Below are 22,223 nucleotides of genomic sequence, written 5' to 3'. Positions count from 1 at the left end.
GCTGTGGAGTTTTTGCACACACATCGTGGATGCTGCACTATTTTATTTCTCTCTATGTGAAGATAATGATAAATAATGAAATTGCTATTTTTCGGGCTTTGTGAAGACCTGTTTTCTGAATGACTTGAGTAGCAGCCAGAATGGCAATAGATAGTTTTTTTTTTTTTTTTTTTTTCTCTTCTTTTTGTTAACTTGTTTATTTTTTTTCTGGAGCAGGTAAAGGAAGAGAAAGGTTTAAACGAATGGATTTTTATATGGATAACTGAGTTCCGTAAACTGTTGACTAATTTTATGTAAAATACCCTGTCAGTTTTTCCATATCTGGTATGTCAGTGAATAAACACACCTCAAAGGTGAATCATGAAGACAAATGAAGCATCTATACCCGTTCATAAGCTGATGAGAGTTTTGCTATTTCTTGTTTGTGTGCAGTTGACATGACTGTGAAGTGCAGGTGAATGTGTGTGCTCCAGACCCTTCAGGTATAGAACAATAATTTTTCACATGTTGTTCTAGTTAAAAATATATCTAATATGAGAGTATATTTTTAAAAAAATACTAGCAGTTTGGGAAAGATTCTTTAAGAGCCCCATCAGTCTTACTGGCCTGCCTAAAAGCAGTTTCTCTGAGGGGATGAAAAATTTCATTGGTACTGAATCTGACACATTGGGAGCTAGTAGAGCAAATAAAATGATTGTTGTCATCTATCTTTTTTTTAAGGACCAAAAAAGGCTAGGTACGATAACAATTTATTCAATGACTGAACAAATATAAGAGTATTTACTGTCATCAATACAGTAAATCTTACAAATAATATGCATACAGTTATGAGGTATTTCACTTTTAGAATAAAATAGCATTAAATGTTTTGAGCCGTAGCCTTAGCAATAAATGCTTGGTATGAATTCTCCATTTGATATTTATCTAAAATACCTAGTTATGAATGAGAACACCTTATACTCATTTCATTCTGTCTTTGTCAACTTTGTTAACTAGATCCAGTTCAAGCTGGCATTGATGAAAGCCTGTCTCTCTTTGGGCTCTGATCCGTGTGGGTCCTTCCCGTCTTGGGATATTCTATGAAAATCATTGTTACTTGTAGTCTCTTTTGGGGCTGGTGATCAAGCACATTGCTGATTTCTCTTGAGCCCTTGGCAAACAGGCTTGTGCTTAGTTGAATCATCCATTTGATATAAAGACCACCAAATTTTAGATGGGCTTTGAGACAAAGCTCAGCTAATAATGTGTTTACCTAGCCTTGCACTTACAAAAGCAAGCTGACTTCTGCCCTGTTTCGACCTTACCAGATGCAGATCTGCCCTGTATTGAAAACTCAAGTATGTTAAACTCGGAAGAGATCTTACAAGCTTAGGCATGAACGAGCTTAGTGATGCAATGGGGCTTTCAGATGAGAATGGGCTCATGTAGCTGACATGGAACACAGGCAGATCAGGCTTGTCTTTGCTTGCAAAAGACTTATTCTAGTGGAAAATTGGAATGAAATACGTTGGTGATTTAATATGACGGAGCCTGTTTCTGTTATGTGAGATGTACCTGTTGGATTGATGGATGGCAAACCATTTCCAAGGCTGTCTGTGCAAGGGGATAGCCAGGAAAGAGAGGAAGTTTACTGCTCTGAAGGTAGTGAAATCAGCCATTGGTTTCCTCAATCTGATTACAGTAGCTTTATTTAGTGTGAGTTGGGCATGCTTCAGATTTAACACAGAACCAGCAAAATAACCCCACCCCGAACTAAATATTTTGCTTGATGGAATAAGTTTGGCATAATAATATCAAGCTAACAAAGTGGGCTGCTTTTTGTGAGTGCCTTGTTTTTAACTTGTGTGTGTGTGTGGTATTAACTTTGTGACATTTCTCATCTGGATTCATGTTATAGCCTGAGGTGGCTTATCTTTTCAGGCTTGCTCTCCTTAAATGTCAAAACCATGTTGCTTTATCCTCTAAAATGTGAATATAGAGTTGGGATTGTCACTTGTGTGGCTTTAGGAGTTGAAGCAAGCTGTCATTATGAAACTTTATACATGCAATCATATCCGTACAGTGGAAAGATGAGAAGGAATAGAAGCAAGTATTGTAAATAAAACATTTGGGCAGATCCATTTCTTCTATATTTCCTCATTGCTCAGTTATTTTTAAAAAGGCTTCTTTGCAATCCTGTGCATTCAAATAATATTTAAACATTCTCCATATCCACAGTGGTGAGACATATATTGCACAAAGCATTGCAATGTATCGAATGCAATTTAGGCTGCCTTATAGACTGTCTTCTCTGCTTTCAGCTTTCTAATTTGTCTTCATTGGGACCAATTCCAGCACTTTAAACCCCTGGCAGCTCTAAGGTTTTGCTGTCCAAAGAAACAAACAGAGTCTCCTTTCTAATAGAGCGTGTCCTTCTTTTTCTGTCTTCAGCTTATGGTTTTGCTGAACAGTAATAATTCACGGGCTACAGATAAATCTAAAGTTCCTTCTCATGCAGCTGCAAATAGGGGAATGCAACTATTTGTTTCTGTATCTGGGATGGGGACAGCAGAAAGTGTGGTTTCATTGAAGGAGCTCTCATCTAGAAGTTTCTGATGAGTGTGGAATCTAATTTTCATGGACAGAGGTGCATTAATTGAGGATACTGAGAGTTTTACTATACTTTTCAAGTCCCATATTTCTCTCAGTATAGACTCTAACAGAGGAAGCCTTTCCTAACAAGGTTCAGAAAGGCCTCTCTTACAGAAATGCTAACTTCATCAAGGCTGCCCACGTACTGCACTCATGAAGTGCTGTTCAGTGTGAGCGTGACCCCCAAATCTGGTCTGTCACTCATTAAAAGATTGTTTCTTCAGGGAGTTTTGTTTCTTAAGTAAGGTGCATATATCTGATGACACACTTTATCTCGTGTGGGAGCAGCACTAGCAAATAATAAAGATTTTTTTAATGTTAACCACTACAGTTAGACTTTTGTGTTAGTAATAGCAGATTTTTATCTGGCTTAGAGACAAATTAACAGTCCTTTGAAATGCTCGTGAAAACTCTGGAAGGAAACTGGTAAATAGAGAGGTGTTTTATCTTGCCTTCTGTTGATGACTGCTGTGTAGACACCAGTAGACTGTATTTTTTGTTAGTGTGGCTCTAATTCTTTTGGTTGCTTTTGCTTTCTTAAAAAAAAAAGCTTTTTCAAAGCGACACTGAAACAACACTGAAGGGCTGACTGAGCTCACTACCAAGGGGAGCATTTATCACAGCTTTCTGGGCGCAGCTCAGGGTCAATGGGGGTGGAAGAAGCTCCTCTGGCTTCCTGAAGAGCTCTGCTCTGCCACAGGAGTACTTGGGGCATGCATCATAGATATTTTGTCAGTTACCCCCCCAAAAAAAGGAAAAGATTATTCTCTAGCAGAAGAACAAAAATATATTTTTTTCTGAAAAACAAATCCTCTAGGTTTTTTAATCAGTGACTTCAGTTTCACAGTATTATCCTTTGTAGTCAAACTTATAAAATGAGTAGGATGAAAGAGAGGGTTTTTGCCAAGCCGCAGTCCTAGTGATATGTGTAACGTTACATATGTATTCATAATAGCTGCTCAACCATTTTATTTTATTTTTTAATTGGTTGAGAAACATCAACAGCCACTGAGTGGGTTGATTGGTGAAGTTTTACCATTTTGCTTTGTTTTCCAACTATTCCCCTCTTCTTTGTGGTGGCCATGGGGTATGTAAACAAGAACCCAGACTGGACTGGCTGAAACCCAGAAGTGTTTCACCTGGCTAAGTGGAGGTTCAGCGTGACCCTGCATAGTCTGTTCCACTCAGGTGCTGAAATGTTTGTGGACACCTGTCTTCCTCCCTCAGCTTATAATTTGTTTGTAACCTCTGATGTCTAAAGTCTCAACACTGTGCAGTGGAGTCTACTTGTATCCTCAGCAGTGGAACAGGAATGCTGGGTGACCCTGTACATTTCCAGCAGCCGGGGCTGATGTTTTTATCCCTCACTGGCTGGACTGAAGTGCTGGAGTAACCCTACCTGTAGGGCAGAATTTAACTGCTTGGTTCAGAATTTAAATTGTAGTTAGCCAGCGAGACAAGAAACAGATCTGTCTGCTGCTCCAAGTCAGCTTGTTGTAGGACGAATGCCTGATTTGGAGTCCAAAGGTATTCTCAATACCGTGTGTTTTTCCCCCATTCTCTGTCTTCCATTCTTGTTACGAATAGTGTACTGTGATGCCTCATGTTTTTTGCAGCAAGATTTCTGCATTCATCATAAAAGATCTGTCTTCTCCAGTTCATTGTGACTGCGTACCTAGAGATTCTGAAATATCATCTGCCCTGACAGCAGCTGCATATAAGTGGGAGATCTTGCCTGACCTCATTTGTTGTGCTCTGCCCAGGACAGCGAAGGGAAAAGAAGGGCATCTGCAAAGGACCATTATTCTTTTCCTTCCCTGTCTCAAGATGAGATTACTCTCCTACTGCTTCTCTTTTCCTTCTTTCTCCCCACAGGAATTCAAAATAACTAGCTCAGACTAATACTTAGCTCTTTAGATGGCTGTAAGTAGAGCAGATGAAATTTACTCACAGAAGACCTCACTATTGACCTTCTGAACTATTTGAAGGGATCCTTTACAGCATTCATCTTTACAAGTAAGGTCTATCGCTGCATCAGGATCACTGATACCAGGAAGAGAAAATCCTGTTTTTCAGGCCTCTTACAGTTGGACTTTTCACCAAAAAATCAATTAAAACATTTTCAGTGCCTGAAAGCGCACAGTGCATGCACATGAAGGAAGGCAGGGTGGAAGCATCGCAGCCTGTGACCCTGCGGTGGGCTGGGGGCTGCACAACTCCCCAGCAAAATGGTGGTTTCTGCTGCAGGGAGCGAATGCCTCCACGTGTAGGTTAGGCAAGAGCAGATGGTTACAAAGAGGCAGCTGAGGGAGCATAAGGAGGGAAATGCCGTCTCTTCAGGCTTCTATTGTCCTGTGAAAGCTATCAATGTGAGATTTGTGTGCTTTTCTGTTACAGTAGTGTGAAAAGGAGCAGCGATTGCAGGATGTATTAGCAAACAAGTAGTAAAAAGACGTGGCAGTACTCTAGAAATAAGTGGGATGCCTGATGCTGTAGGCACATGTGGGCACAGACGCATTGTTTAAAAGAACTTCTCTTCAGGGAAAAAGAAATACAGATAAAAAGATGGAGCGGCTTTTAGAGGAAAAAAGCAATTCCATACAGCGTGCAGATGCATAATGTACTTACACTGCCTGTTCTGCTTGCCTTGTTCTGAAGCTGCTCCACAAAGCCATCCAAAACCTCTGCTTTCACTTTGAAACTACGCTAAGGGCTTCCCGGAGATTGCTTTAAAAATAAATCAGTATTTTAATGACACAGCTGCCTTGGTGGAGAAGAAAAAGTATAGAATTGTCCTTTAAAGAAAATAATAGAATACTGATTAGAGGGATTACAAAATGTATTATAGAACCAATTTAGCATTTAAAATAGGAAAGCAGTTTAATGCTTCACTGCTGGCACTGTGAGTTCTGCAAATTGTGCATCTCATCTGAGTTATAACAATAATTTCATTAATCTGCCACATGTGTTTGCCGGACACTTGTGACAAAACTGATCAGCAGTTGCTATAGTCCACCTTTCTCTCTACAAGTGGGATTTTTTTTTCTTTACCATTTTGAAAAAATGGCATAATTGCTTAGCACTGCAAGTGAAATGTGTCACAGTCACAAAAGGGGTGTGTGAACGAAATAGCCCTGATAGTGTCCGAAGGGCATTTCTTGTGTTATCAACTTGTCAAGCTTTCACTCAGTGCAGAGGTGCGCTAAGGAAGGAAGTGATTTCTGATTTCATTAAGGGTCCGGAAAAGGATGGCTGGGGGCAGAATGGAGTCCGTCCTTCCCTCAGTTACAATGAGTGGAATTGAGCTTGTTGATGATGAGGGCAACTTAAATTAAGTGTCCGTGTGTAAGCTAGGTATCTAAACTCCAATTATTTTTTGCTGGAGATCTAGTCAGCACACTCAGAAGAGCATAGAGAGGGTTTCGATTTGATCCGAAGCGAGCAGTGCTCAGCGGAGTCTGTCTACACTTTATGGACTACGTTGACATGTGAGTTTGGGTATCCTAAGCTCAGACTGAATTCTGTGCTCAACCTTACTAGCTAACGAGCCTTTGTTTGATATTGAATTGGTTACAAATGTCTGACGGAGGTGAAATGCATTAGAGGACCGTGTTTCAGAAATTGTGTTTATCTCAAAAATCATACATTGAACACTTAGGGTAGACTAGACGTATGAATACAGCTATGTTCAGTATGATCTTCTAGCAAGCAAAAGCTGCCTAATCTGGAAAAAGTCTGTCCTTTGGATTAAAAGGAAAAGATTGGAGTGTTTATTCCCCCACCCACTTTCTTTTAATAGGTCTTGGACTTTAGAAATCTGTTATTTTTCTCTAGAAGTGAAATTTCTGATGTGTGGATCCATTTTTCCAGCTGTAGAAAGAAGATGATTAGGATGAGTTAAGACTGATGGTTTGAGTAGAAAAGAGACTTGGAATAAACTTGCTACCAATCTTTTCTTGTGCATGTGTAACACTGGTTCTCCAAACGCTTTGCCATGTGTGCCTGAAACCTGGAAAACATTGACTTGGGCAGGATGCTCCATAATAATAAATGCTGTGATGCATTTTCTGCATGTTCTCATTCTCCTCCATGGAATAGATTCTCCAGCTGTTTTCCATGGTGGGTAATGGTGAAGGCCTCCTCTGGTGCTTTGTCTGCTCTACTTCCAATTAAAAGAGGGGTTGATGTAGGACAGTGTTCCACCACAGTTCCCAAAAAGCACAGTGGGGTTTGGTATATGCTTTCTTCTGCAAGCCTTAATTAATTTTTGATGGACGGTGTAGATGGGATTTTCCGTTTTTGTAAGGACTTTACTCTGGGGAGGATTTTGGAGAACTTTAATGCTTCCTGTGTCTTGCCTATGATTCTGATTGGAAGTATTTGGTGGCTGGGAACATACTACCGTGTGTGGTGTTTGGTGCTGAGGGATATCTTGTCACATTTGGGGCCTTTAGGCATCATACAAATACTGACAATAACATCTGAAATCAAGGAGGCTTTCCAGTATGCTTTGATCTCACATTTTGCAAATACTACTTTTTTGGCTGTTTCTGGATGTGGATGGCAGTCAGAAGAGTTTGTTTTCTCTCTGCTCCACTGTCTGCTGCAGATTACTGTGTAGCTGTTGTGCCAGTGCAGGCAGCAGAAAGATAACTCCCAAATGTCTAAGACGACATCTTCTGTGATACTTTGTATTATCGGTGAAGCAAGCAGAAGGTAAGGAGAATGTCATATTTAATGAGACGATTCTTCCCTTTACCCCTCTAAATTTTTTGACCAAATGATTAATAAGTAGCATGGGGTTCCTTGCCTGTGATGCCAGGAAGTGAAACCAGACCCAATGCTTCAGCCTGGGGAAGGTTTCCACATGCTTATTTTCTTTCAGCTCAGCTGAGCCGGAGCTTCTAGTTCTGTTATTGGAGGGCCTCTTGCAGTTTGCAGCAAAAGCTCAGCATGGCTTCTGGGAGACATCTATGCCCATTTTATATCTCACAGCAGCTAACAGATGTGATCTTTCTCCTTGCAACCTAAAGAGCTCTACCAGCAGAAGCAGTAGCAGCAAATTACCAGGGAGACGGAGCCAGGCCACTGCGTTGGGTAGTAGCACGCTGTTAAATTGACCATTTCTTACAACATAAACATTGCATTTCCAGCTTGCCTATAGGTTAACCACATAACAGTTATCAACACGTTCTGAAGTAAGAATTCCTCTGACTCCTTTACCCCCTAATTCCTCACCCAGGGTTCACGGACATTACTGGTAGGGGCTGTTCTCAGAAGATGTAGTTGGTAGAGTGAATATTTCTAATTTTATCAGGGTCTAGGAATGAATAATGTTACGATGCATCAAGCTGCAATTCTAGGGTTAAATGTGTCCTTGACATGCATATCCAAAAATAGAAAACCTTCAGCTCTGAACAAGGTAGGGTTACTGCTCATCTTGAGGCCTTTTTTTCCTACTCTTTACATATGGCATCTTGTAAGTGGGTATTATGTTCTGCCTATTTCCCTTTTTTCTCCGATGTCTGTAAGTGCATCCATCAACTACTGATGACTTTGCTGACCTAGACACCCTCGACTTTTTTTCCTTTTTTTCCTCGCTTTAAACAAAAGCGTGATAATCGGCTCTGTATCTAATGGTTTTGGAATCGCTATTAATTCATCTTTCATTCAAGGCTGATTGCCTTCAATCTTAACGGTACACTTTAGATTGCCAAGGATTTTGTGAATGTTTTCATTAAGAAAAAGTAGATGTGACTGAACTTCAGCATACCTTTGCTGATACGCTGTCCTTTCTGTAAATACAGCTTGTGTCTAAGTTTGAAGATTATTTTAACTAATTGCTAACTAATTGCTGATTGAATAGGAAAACATTTTCTGGTACAATTTCTATCACAATTACATCTTCTCCTTCAGACGTGACTGTCTCAAACATTTGTCTTCTGGTGACTCAGCCATTTCGTTCTTCTTTTGGTTTGTCCTGAAGAAGAAAATAATTTTATTGTCAGTATTTCATCTTTCAATGTGATTGGTGATATTCATTGACCCAATGAGGAAAACTGAGAACGTTATTCCATGTAGTCAGGTTTCCCAAAACTTTTATTGCTAATTGTAGAAGAAGATTCTGAAAATGAAGTGCTTTTTAAGGTTCATGCTTACTCAGCTGTCACTGCTGTTTTCTTTTTCTGTAGGGAAGGCTACTTTATGGCTTGCAGACTATAACTAGTTGTTCATAGTAACTAGTAGATGAACAATTATTTGGAAAAATGGGGTTTGACCTAATTATTATCAGTGCTGTTTTCCTTAGCTGTTATTTAATTTTCCCTTAATATCTGCTGAAATAACTTTGGTATTTGAAGCGTTTCATTTTTAAACAGTATTTCTGAAGGGGAGAAAAACAAAGAACAGTGCCAAATGAGGTGCTCAGATCAGTGTTCAGCATGGTGATAAAATCTCACATTCAGATGAAATTGTTACTCGTGTGTGTCCATTAGAATATGTTGCCTGTTTTGCTGGAAGGGAGACAGTAAAAGACAAACGTTTTTTTCTTGTTAACTTTTTCTCCCCACACTGGCTTCCAGGTTGCAAAGGGCACAAAAATGCTGCTAAAATCCAGAAAGAATAATAACAGAGAAGGCAGTTGCATTAACTTTTGATTCCACAAAGAACACTGTAGAATGCAGTCAATTTAAATGGATAGGCCTGACACTCGGTGGCGGAAAAAAAAAAAAAAAAAAAGAGTGCATCTTATTGTGCTATAAAATAGTTTACACAAACTACAAGTGATGCTAAAAAAATGAAAATAAAATGAGAGGATGGAACTGGACTTGAAAATAAGATCAGCACTTCTATACATGGCATGATGATGGCAAATAAGGCGAGGTCATTGTTGATGAGATTTTTATTCAGCTCTCTTTTCTGCGTGATTATCTTCATCTTCCTCCCTAACCTGCTTTGCTATCGGTTAGGCTTTTGTTCTGGGTTTCTGGATTTTTTTTGTTTGTTTTTGGTTGGTTGTTTTTTTTTTTTTCCATTGACAAACCTGGTGCACTTCAGGATCATACAGAGCTTTGTACCAGGGCATCTCAGAGGAACGGAGAATGGAGTGGAAATGCAAGTATGGCCCAGCTGATGTGAGCTGATGATGGAGCACCTCTTTTAATGGTGTGCTTCCTGCAGCACATCTCAGCACCTAGTCCTTACGTACTCTCATTTTGTTGAGTTGACTGCTCAGTTCTTTGACTTTGGTGAATTGATGATCAATTTATCATCCACGTGAATTGTCTCACTTTGACTTTTGTTAGTTATAAAACTACTCTATACTAGTTGGTCAAAAGTAACCAGTGAGAACTGTCCCCTTTGGCAGCACTCCCGTGTTAACTTGGCTTATTTTAATCACCTGGCCGTAGAGGCAGCAGGTAGGGAGAGCGTTGCTGTGCTGCCGAGAGAAGAGTCCATGGAACTGCAGCCTAGATAGGGGAGACTGAGATGAGAATGAGGAACTGGAGGTATCAACCTAAAAGAGTAGTAACCTAATGTGTTCTTTTAACCAAAATTAACCAAATGAGTTTTGATTTTTATACCACCTCATCAGCTTTTCCAAATTCTTTAGTTTGTCCTGATGAATAAGAGATGAGAATTGGTTGTGCTTTCGGTGAAACTGGTGCAAAATTTTTTTTGTTCAGAGAAGTGCAGCTGCTGTCTGACTCCAGAGCTACAATTATATGAGAAGTAGAGTGGGGAGCAGTGAAATTACCCGTCTCATCACCTGGGACATCTCAAAGGGTCAAAATTAAAAGCTGAGGAAGGCACAGGCTATATGAATAGTAGGTGGATGAAGGAGATCAGGTAAAGAACATAGGCAGCAAAAGGGAATTGGACTGCAAAGGATGAAATAAAGTGTAATGGGAGAAAAATTTCTAGAGCAGAGAAAAGCTTTTTAAATATATATTTTAAAAAAAAAAAAGGAAAATTGTTGCTTCTGCATGCAAATAGTCTAGAAAAATGAAGCTTCTGTGCTGACCCCAGCAAGCAGGACTATAAATCATGGCAGAATTTGGAACTTCCCTACCTATTAGAAAATTACTGTCATAACATTATTAATGGGTATTAATTTGCTACATACATGAGCAGATTGACTATAACATCTCTGTTAGCAAAATGTATCAGGTGTTTCTCTTTCAATCCTGTTCTAAACAGATTGACGAGGTTTATTGTATAAAAACAGTAAATTGAATGTTTTGCAGTGACTCTTCAGCAATAATAAATTTTAATCATTATGGAAATTAAATAAACTCAGTATGGCAGGCTGGAGAAATGAGCTGACAGGAACATGATGCAGTTCAACAAAAGCAAATGCTGAGACTTGTACCAGGAGAGGAGAAATCTCATGTGCTAGTAGCTGCCGGAAGCCAGATGGCTGGAAGTGATGTTTGCAGAAAAGGTATTGGGGATCAGGGTAGACACCATCCCTGGGGTTGTTCAAGGAAAGGCTGGATGTGGTGCTTAGGGACATGGTTTAGTGGGTGACACTGGCGGCAGGGGGATGGTTGGACCAGATGATCTTGGAGGGCTTTTCCAAACTGAATGTTTCTATGATTCTGTTACGCTGATGAGAGGCTGGAGCTTGAGCTGGAAAAAGTCATGTGCAACAAGGTAGATAAGGCTGCAATTTCCAAGGTCCTGCAGTTTTGCCACCTAACCTAACCCATAAAAGTGGCCTAAAATGAAAGCTGGAGAGGAACTCTATCAGGGAGTGTAGCGATGGAACAAGGTATGATGGCTTTGAACAAATGGAGGGGAGATTTAAATTAGATGTGATGTGAGGAAGAAATTCATCAGAGCACAAAGCATGCATGGGAATTAGGGCTGAAGATGCACCTTGCTTCTGTTCTTTTCCATAAATTAATTTTAATTGCCTAAAAAACAGTGTTAAAAATAAACTCAGGGCACAGGATGGGAGGTGCAGGGCAGTCCCTGTGGCTGAGGGGCAGCCTTTCTCTCTGGTAAGCCAAATGGCCCGGGGGATCCAGCCCCAGAAAAGGGGCCCTCAGCCCCCCAAACCCTCTTCCTCCTTCCATGTGAGAGCATCTTCCAGGCCGCCCCCAACACAGCTGCCTGTGGCCACCCAGGGGCCACTCTATCACAGAGCCTTGCTGAGGTCACAGTGGCCACCACTGCCCCACCTTTGCTGCGGGCCCTATAAAAAGCCCCCCTGCAGGTGTCCCACCATTCCCTGAGCTTCTGGGCACTCTGATGGCCAACTTGTGTGGCGGGAAGACGACTAGAAACAGCAGGGCGAGCGGCAGGCCTCCTCGGTGTGAGGACAGCAATGCAGTCCGAGGAAGCACCGAGCAGGAATGCACTGAAGGAGAAGTGTCATGGGCAGGGGGATAGAGCCCGCAGCACAACTGACACCAGTGCTCGAGGGACCTCTGGTGCCCAGCCCACAGACCCTTACAGGCGGCACCATTGGCACCGCAACAATGCGGGGAAGAGGCCGCCCCCTCAGCCACACAGCGAAAGGGGGCCTGGGCCTAACCAGTGGCGCAGTGGTGGCGCGGAGCGCCAGGCAGACGGCCGTGGGGAGCAGAGGTGTGCCAATGGTCCGGAACGGAGCTTGGGACCAAGCCAGGGCCATAAACCAGATGGCAGCGTTGAACCAGTGTATGGAAATCAGGTGAACAGTGGCGTGGGACCAAGGGTTGGAACTGGGCGCCCTCCCGGTTCAGCACCCTGGCCTGAAAACATTCCTGACAGAAGGTATCCCGTTTGGGCAGTCCCGGGCAAGGACTGGCTTGTCCTTCTGCCAAACACCGTGGAACCCATGGAGGTGGATCCACGAGATGTAGAGGAGCCGATGGAAGTGGATCCACCTCATCCAGAGCAGACCTGGGGCTACCCTGAGATGTCTTTGCTACCTGCCGTCTGAGCGCACAAACAGCATCACAGCAGTGCCCAGCAAGCTCCCTGCTTGTCACTCAGGCTCCATCCCAAGCATTAGCTTGGAGCCACCAAACACCATGGACATCCTGCAGGCTTGCCTGCAAGATGAAAATTAAGAACTGGCAATAAAGAACTCTGCTGCCGATGCTCAGGGGTTGTGTGAGTGCTTCTTTCCCATCCCCCAGCCCTTGTGCCAGAGGTGGCATCCCTTCTGCACAGAGCCTCGAGGAAGAGCACAAGAGAGGACCCAGCTTCCTTTGGGCTGCTGCACTGGGGTGACAGGAGGAGTCCCCGAGGGCCACCATGTGCCTTTAACATTTGTTAAAATAGAGTGAGGGGTGGAAGTAAGAGTGTGTAAGCAATTATAGGTGGCTAATTTCTTATATTAGGAGTGAGTTTCTATATCTGAGGAATTGGTAATGACAGACACGGAGAAGGCTGAGGTACTCAGCAACTTCTTTGCCTCCGTCTGCACTGGTAGGCAGGCTTCCCAAGTCTTTCATTTCCCTGAACCCGTAGATGGAGGCTGGAGGATCAAAGTCCCACCCGCTGTAAGTGAAGAGCAGGTTCAAGACCACCTGATGAATCCAAACAGGTACAGGTCTATGGGACCTGATGACACATATCCTAGGGTCCTGAGGGAACTGGCTGATGGAGTTGCCAAGCCTCTCTCCATCTCTCTCCATCACAGTTGAAAAGTCCTGACAGTCGGGCGATGTCCCTGGTGAGTGGAAATATTGAAACGTCATGCCCCTATTCTTCAACAATTAAAGAATTGAACAAAGAGCACTGCTCTTCAACAATTAAAACAATTAGGAGACATTTCTTCTCAGAAAGAGCAGTCAGAGATTGGAAAGGGTTGCCCAGGGAGGTGGTGGAGTCACTGTCCCTGGGGGTGTTCAAGGACAGGTTGGACCTGGTGCCTAGGGACATGGTTTAGTGGGTGACATCAGTAGTAAGGGGATAGTTGGACGAGATGATCTTGAAGGTCTTTTCCAACCTTAATTTTTCTATGATTCTATGACTCTTGGAATCTGGATGAAATATAAAAATGTAACTGAGCTTTAAATGCATTATTGATGTTTTAGTCAGTAAAGCAATGCAATCTGTATTTTCATATTTCTTTTCAACTTTCACTTTCAAGATTAATTATGAGAAGTGATTCTTATGTTTACTAGTGAAGGCCTTTACAACTAGAGAATTTTGACCATGTTGTTAGGAAATTTATTATCATTTAATTTTTTATTATTTTCCATATATATATAAATTTAGCTCCTACTATGCTGCAACACAAATCATGCATGGTAACTGCAATAGTGCTAGCAAGTATTTAAAGCAATGTGCCATAATAGCGCTGTGCATTTCTACTCTATCTTATGCTGAGGTATGAAGTGATCAAGATGTTAAATAGCATTCCTAAAGGTTATTTCTGATTATACTAACCAAGAGTTGCATCAGAACCACTTGTGGATATTGATAATACTTTCTTGTCTTGTAAAATAATAAAAAGGTTATAATACTTTGCTCAAAGAAATAGAGGAGAAATAGGTTAAGTGTGGAAGAAACCTTCACCTCCATATAATCTCCTCTGAAAGAATACGGAAAGATATTTCATCTCATCAAGGAAACCTTGAAGCTTCCAGTAATCTTGAGGCTAGATGCCTCTCATCTAGGGACAGTCTGAAGGTAGCTGGCTTCAAGGGAAAACTGCTGTTGACACAGGAGGTTTTGGAAATGCGTCCTCATAAGCAACGGGTAATAAAATGTTAATTTATAATTGTAAAATAGTAGTATAGCAGGTAGGTACTAGGGGAGAGTAGTTCAAAGTGGGAAACTTCAATGAGAAAGTGAAATGAGAGAAATGGAAAGAGAAAGGGGGGACTGATTGTTAAAAGCTGCTGCAGCTGCTCCTTGGAGTGTGTGGGCTGTCTTGTGAGAGGTGAGCAGAAGAGGTTAAACAGCACAGAAGTGACAAGGCAAGTGAGAGATAAAATGTGAAAATACCGTACATTGCTAGGAGAAAGCTGAATTCCATACAAGTTGCATTATCTGGAAGCCACATGCAGTGCCTTGCAAAACTGGGTCTGTCAAAATGCTGCCTGTCAGTAGATGGTGCTCTTTATATCAGCTATTATTTACTCATGCTCCTTATGTTTGGCTGGGTTTTCATGTAAAAGGTCTGGTAACATTCCTTAACAGTTCATTTCTCTGAATTCTGATGTCTGGGAGATTAGAAAACTTGGAGGCTTTGGCAGGGCTGTCAAAGAAGAAAAAACAGTGTTGACTAGATTCCTTTGAAACATCTTCCATCCTTGAATTTTTTTCAACTTCTTTCACTTGAGAACATGCATTGTTTTGAACTTCAGCAAACTCAGAAGCTTTCAGCATGAAAACCTTGAACAAACATTGTCGATTGGAGGGTGTTTAAGAGGAGAATTCAGTTATGCATCTGACCTGAGAGGCACTGCGACAATGTGATCTAGAATAAAGCTGCAGAGCAGATTTGGCAAGTCATCTGCAGATCTAAAGCTCCCTTTTGCATACCAACTTTGCAGTTTTACCTGCTGTTTCTGGATGGATAGCAACTAGCATATTTTTGAATGTAATGCTTCTTAGAAATGACTTAAATGAATCAATGCAATTGTGAGTTTTACCTCGAGTCATTTATTCATCTGTAGTTGGACTGATATAAAAAGCTGCATAAAAATGAAGATTTCCTTATTAATGTGATTGAAGTATTATTGGACCTGTCTGCGTTTTTCATTATTCAGAAAATATGCCAGCTCTGGAGTATTAATTGTGTAAAAATATCACTTGCTGAAGGCTGCTGTTGAGACGAAAGCCCTGATCAAAACAGCAGAACAGCATGGCAGACCTGATGTGGAATTCGAGATGCATAAAGTTACTTGAGTCTTTATGCAGTCATCTGCATATAGAACATCAGCTCATTAACCAAGGGGTAAGTTTTGACTTGTGAGCTGAATTTGCCCCTAGAGTGGATCTTGAGTTGTCTGCTGTTTGCTGCCTGACAGTATTGTTCTTCCTGCTCACAGAAAGTGAATGATTAGCGTGAATTATTTGTGTAATCTTAAACTGCAAGCAAATGACCCAAGAACGAGAAGTTGACTGAGTTCCTTTCAGAAATGTAATTAAAATATTTTTAGTTCTTACTCAGGGCCAGTTTGTTTTTCTAGCACAATGGTTTAGGTGGCCCTTCACAGCTCTCTCTCCAGGAAGGATATATATTGTGTGCGCTCAGCACATCATAGCAGATAAATATTGTTCCTCGCAATACTGAATTTACCTTCTCTGAGCCCTTTCACAGCGTTCATCTCCTTAACACCTAAATTCCTTATTTTGAGGTCAGGTGGACGTAACATTTGCAGCAGGTCTGTTTTTGTTGCTGTTGAAAATATCAACTCCATGTTTCTAGGGACATCTCTTAGCTGCCTTCCTCAGGAAAGGTGTTGCTGGCACATTTGGGGCTAGATTTTCAAAGGTTGCATGGAGCCAAAGGCAAAATCTTCATGTAAGTGGCATTCTTCCCCTGCTTAACCTTCTTGTGGAGGCAGGGTGTTCCTGGGAAAGACTTGTTTTCCCATGTCAGGCTTTATCTAGGAAACAGGTTTGGAGCATGGCAGTAATATTACCCTCCACCTGTATTTTTTTTCTTGTCTCTTCTTGAATCTGATCTGCGAAATCCCATGTATGCGGGCTTTATAGCTCCAAATATTTGGGCTCGTGAGCGGAGACAGTGATGCTGGCACATGCCTCTGTTTCATTTTAAAATAAGGACAAGCTCCTGACCTTTCTTTTGCATCTGAATTCATTTGCCTCACTGCACGGAGTGCTTCCTGTGAGGGAGAGGAGATGTCCCCCCTTGGCCTGGGTTGGCCCTTATGTGAGTGTGGGCCTTGTGCTCTGTGGCTTTCTCTTTATTTTCTTGTTGGCTAACTTGGGCAGCTTCCTAGCCAGAGGGGCTGGCCTTCGTGAATGTCAGTTTTGAAGCTATATGCTTTCTCTAATAAGGGGGATAAAAGGGCATTGTCAAGCTTAAGCTCTTTTTATGAATATAGGACTTCAAAGGGAAGATAAGAGAATAAGCATTTCCCTCATTAGGTAGAGAACACTAGTTTTTCAAAAGTAATTAGCAGGAAATTAAATTGACGTCAGAAGTGCCCTGCATGTTTGGAAAAATAGGTAGTGTATCTGCCATCTAGATATTTATTTAAGTAGAGAAAGCCATTGCAACCTTCTGCACAGATATTGCAACAATATTGCGTGAATCAGATGGCTGGGCTGATCTGCTTCTTGTATCAACATTTACCCTTCCTTCTCCTTTTTTGCTGCAAGTGAAAACATCACTGGGAAAAAGAGGTTGACCTGTCAGCTGGGGCTTGGGGACCTTTTCTTATTAATACTCACATACATGTCTGGCCTATAAAGTTGTTCTGCTCAAAATGTGTTTGGCTCAAGACAATGTAGTTAAGAGTGAACTGGCAAAGATATCCAGAAAACTTTGATTGCTGTTGGGTTATAAAATGCCTTGGCTGCTGCACTTGTCTTCTGCATATGAATGAGCCTACCCATAAAGACTGAAAGTTGGCATGGAAAGGTTATGCTGCTTCATACGGTACGGTCCTCTTAATTGGCACATCTGCGGGAAACAAAGGTGCCAACAATGTGATTCACTCAGAAGGAGTAAACCTTGTAAGAAAGCAACCTGTCATTATTTAATAGGGATGAAGATCCTCTCAGGATGTTAAATGTTCTCGTACAAATGTACTGTTGTTGAGCTAATGACAGAACTAACCTCACTATCTGCTAAGGCCAAAGTAACAATTTGGTTTATAGCTCTTCTCATCCAGAAATCCTCCTCTTTAACTTTAGAAGGAAAAAAAGGAGTGTCACGCTCACTTCTGACATTGGGCAGCTATTAAAAAATTTAAACAGCTACTTCTCAAACCCTAGGTTATGACATGTCAAGCATCTTCTCTGAAAACACTATAATTAGAAATAGAAGGATGTAGGTGTGGTCTCTGCTGCCCAGATTTGCTGTCAGATTAACTCTACCAGTAAATCGCAAGAATAAAAATAATCTTCCAATATCATTGATGAAAGCGCTCCCAGGCAAAGGTACATTGTATTGGCAAAAGCAGTATTTTGCCATATTTTTTTTTTTTTTTTTAAATAGGTCACCAAAAAGCACAGATTTCTGACACTATTAGGTGACTGTTTCTGAGATTACACCTAGCCTGTATTTGAACAACTTTTTGTAAGAATATCCTGAATATTTTGAAGCATAAGGATTTTTTTTATTCTTATTTTTATAAATGAAAGGCATTGGGACTTCAGATACACTATGTTACTACAGTTACATGAAATCTCTGGAAATACAGAGTGCTGCTCGGTACAACCTCCCTTTTTCATGAAATAAAGACCTATTTGTATTAGAGTAGTATTTTTAGTAAAGGCATTAATTTTATAAGCCTTAGAAAATTCTGCCATTAAGCTACACTTCATAATTTTAAATTGTCACATTTCAGTTCATATCTGTGTTACTATGGATAATGTGAATATGGAACAGGTACATTTAAAAGTCATAGCCCTGTCTAGCTCTTTTCGTTTCAGAGCAGCCTGTTTTGTAATTCCTCTTGCTGACTATTGGTAATTCAGCTATTTTTTGAAAGAGTCCAATTAAGTGACTGAAGAATTGCAGATAAGGCATTGCCAGACGTACATGCTTCTGACTGAAGCATTTTTGTGATCTACAAAACAAATGCAAACTGACCAACCTCCTTTAATTCTTATTATGGAATTCACAAGTGTGAAGTCAAAATTTTGTGCTGTCTTTCAGATCTTTACACATTTAGCTCTCTTCTTGTTCTGTTTATTGTTCTGTAATTAAAGAGCAACAAGATTTCAGTGCATTATTGATAGTTTCGCACAAATTAAACATTTCTGCAGTGTTTTGGCTGATGGATTTCATTGCGGCTCCAGGCTGTATTTTTGCTAAATTCTTTTACATCACTATCTTTAAATCTGTGAGAAATTCCAAGAAAATCAGTGGAACTACTAATATGCCTTGTCAGCAGTTCCATTAAAATTAAATACAAGGAATCTCAGTTTAGTTTGATCTTAAATAGTCTAGAATGTAACTTGCTGAGGTGCCAGGACTGATTTAAAATAATAATAGAAAAAAGTGGGAATGAAGACTCCTTTGTAATTGTCACTTCTGTAATATAGGTAGCTTTGGGGTGGTGTTATTTTTTATTTTAATGTAGACCTGGAGAAAGTATTTTTGACAAATAGTAAATTTCCCCAGAAGTGGAATTGCAGTTTGCCTGGCGGTACTTCTGAGTTCAGGGCAAACTATTGGAAAAGGGGGGGGGACGGGGGGACGGACGGACTACATTTCATCGCTGTCTTTAGTTATTAGGCAACTCCTGCTCACTTTCATGTTTTTGCCTGAATGGGTTTGAACTCAGTGCTTTCACCAAGATGGGGTACTCTTCTGTACCTCCTGCCAGTCTGAGCAGAGGAGTACTCTGTGATGAAGACTCATGCCATAAATCTCCTTCGCAATGGGTGTAGCATTTAGTTTTTCACACAGGATAAAAGATGAGCCAGCCTACAAGTTGTGTGTGCCATGTCAAGGGTGAGTGTCTCGAGTTTCTATTCTCGCTGTAGTGGATGGCTAAGTGCAATAATGAACATGTGCTTGTAATAAACTTTAGTTAATTACTTGATGTTGTTGTTAATACGGGGCTGTTAATTAAAATTAATTATGTTTCCTCTTTGACTCGAGTGATAGTATCAAGCAGGCTAGAGGAGTTTGAGAAGGAGCCTTTTATCTTCGTAGCTGCACAGGGCATGCTAGTTAGGGCACCTGCTGTGCGAACAGAAATGGTCTGTTCTCCAGGTCTGTGCAGGATCCAGAGTAGGTTTCTATGTGGAAAAGCAGAAAGGCTTGTACTTACTTTATGAAGACTGTGATCTGTGATGCAAGATGCTGATGGTAAGAGCCCCAGCCGTGAGCTGGGTGGTTTGAATTGTCTCAGGTAGGAGAAGGGGAATGAAATACACGTCAGTGAAGAGGTATTGAACGACTGGTGTGTTTTGTGAAGTTAAAATCACTATCCTGACAGAGTAACTCTCCTTTTCTGATTATCTCTGCAAATATCCAAAAGCAAGTATGTATTTTTGGACTGAAAGGAATCTTCTCTACTGAGTGAAATTAATCTTTCCTTTGGCAAGATAAAAATGCACAGTGTTTTTAGATGAAGTGAATTTTAAAACATTACACGCACACTTAATTTAGATTTAGCCGTCAAACCCCCAAAACTGATTGTCCTCCTGGTCCTGCTTGTGATTGTGTTTTAAGCATTTTTGGCCTGTCACAGTAGCGGTTTTCAGGATTTTGATAGCAATCAGAATAGTGTCGGGCAAGTTTCTTGATGACGTTGAGGAGTGCTCTGTCTTCACCTTTCTCATCCTGACACTTCAGTTCTTCAGAGTCTGTTGATAATGCTACAATTTATCTCAACACCAGTATCTGCCAGTCGTGATTCTTGCTTTCAGAGTGCAATATCTCTGCAATGAGAGAGAATACTCTTACAGAAAATATATCACCTTATTTATTCTTGCGTGTTGTTTCAATACAGTATTTATCCCTATCAGGATAATGCCCAGTGATAGTTTATTTGGCAGCACAGTTCATTCTTTCCTGCTGATAGATATACTTGTGACAGTCTTAAGATGGAGTTAACTTCCTTCTATCATGTTGTTACTTTCCAGACTGATCTCATTATTTCTCATAATTTGTTTCCTTTTTCTGTTGGTAGTGCAGATAAAAACCTGTCTCATGGTGTGTGCTGGAGTGCTGGTGGTGCGCTGATTTGGGACCCTAGGGGAGCAGTTTCCCCTTGTGCAGAGCTGGCTTTCAGTACTGCTGGAGCAGTCCCTGGTTAGGGGCAGCAATCCCCAGCAGTCTGCTGGAGGCAAAAAAAGAAGTCAGTGGCTGACTTTGCCTTTGGGACTGTGGAAGGGCAAAGTGACTCAGAGGGCGGCATAGGAGGGAGGCCCTGACAGAAGAGCATTTGCTCCTACTTCTTCTTTTGCTCTTGGAAGCAGGAGGGTAGGAGTAGCAAATCAACATTTGGGTGCCATATCCATTTCTCCTGCATCTTGGAGGGCTTCCCGACCTATTTTCAGTCTTTTCCCTTGTATTGGGTTTATGTGGCAAGGTTTTGGTAAGGGGGTGCTGCAGGGGTGGCTTCTGTGAAAAGAACACAGAACCTGCTCCATGTTAAATAAGAGCTAGTTTCAGCTGTCTCCAAAACGGACCTGCTGCTGGCCAGAGCTGAGCAAATAAGAGAAGTTGTTTGTGCTTCTGGGAGAGAAGATTTAAGAAAGCGACAAACAGTAACAATGACAACAAAACTTTCTGTGACACAGCATCTGGGAGTGTGAGGAGTGAGAAGCAGCCCTGCAGCCCCCCAGGTGAGTGCAGCAGGAGGGCAGGAGGTGCTCCAGGCACACAGTAGGGGTTCCCCTGCGGCCTGTGGAGAGGCCCCTGGTGGAGCAGGCTGTCCCCCTGCAGCCCATGGGTCCCACATGGAGCAGATCTCCACGCTGCAGCCCGTGGAGGAGCCCCCGGTGGAGCAGGTGGATGTGGCCTGAAGGAGGCTGCGGCCCATGGAGAGCCCCCGCAGGAGCAGGCCCCGGGCCGGAGCTGCAGCCCGTGGAGAGGAGCCCACGCAGGAGCAGGGGGTCTGGGGGGAGCTGCCGCCCATGGGGGACCCGTGCTGGAGCAGGTTGCTCCTGGGGGATGGACCCCATGGGACGGAGCCGTGTGGGAGCAGTTCCTGAAGAGTACCTGCAGCTGGTGCTGCCCTGATGTCCTTATTTCCCTCTTTAACTGTCCACCCTCTCTGCCCACACAATGGCAGATGACTGTCCCCATCTCTTCAGGGGCAATGATCTCTCTGCAAGTCCAGTTTGTATATGTCCATGAACTTCAGGCGTGTTTAACTCAGAGTTGCTGAGGATGTGGTTCTTCTGGGACCTTGGGTACCCTGGCTGGAAGTCATTGTGCTGTGGAGTTACTTCTGAAAACAAACAAATAAATAAAACACACACACAAAACAACCCTATGTATTCTGACAGTGTGGATTTAGGGGAATCTGATGGCATTATGGCTTTACTCTGATCTGTCTGCTGACCGGTGGTGGGAAGTAATTCCTTCTTGCGTGCACTTGTAACCAGTCTTGTCTTTTGTGGGATCCCAAATGTGGACCCTGATGTCAGGCAGTGCGGTGTGGCCGGACTGGACCAGGCAAGGAGGAACTGCATGAGGGACAATGTGCATGTGAGTGTTGGGGGAGCAGCTGAGATGTGGTCTGTGTGCTTCTGCCAGTGGCGTGGTTTTGAGCATCAGGCTGTGTTAATAGACGCGAGTTCCCTGGGAATTGCACAGCCTCCAAGTTGAGCTCTTGCCTTCATTATAAGACGGCCTCTGCCATGCTCTGGTGGTCACAAATTAGGGTAGCCAGTGCCATGCTGTGTGGAGCAAGCAAATTTGGTACCGGTCTGCAAATGTGAGAGAGCGACTTGCAACTCAAAGAATGCATGGTGCTGGCTGACCA

The 22,223-nt window shown here is 42.0% G+C and overlaps 1 protein-coding gene across 2 annotated transcripts in view; it reads left to right on the top strand.

The window, feature by feature from the left end:
• Positions 1 to 22,223, top strand: part of SAMD12 (sterile alpha motif domain containing 12) — a 166,937-nt gene that overhangs the window by 17,442 nt on the left and 127,272 nt on the right. The window lies entirely within an intron of this gene.

Source organism: Oxyura jamaicensis, chromosome 2 (assembly GCF_011077185.1).
Source record: "Oxyura jamaicensis isolate SHBP4307 breed ruddy duck chromosome 2, BPBGC_Ojam_1.0, whole genome shotgun sequence".
NCBI lineage: Eukaryota > Metazoa > Chordata > Aves > Anseriformes > Anatidae > Oxyura > Oxyura jamaicensis.
The sequence above is the reverse complement of the archived record's forward strand: the minus strand, read 5'-3'. Positions and strand labels throughout refer to the sequence as shown.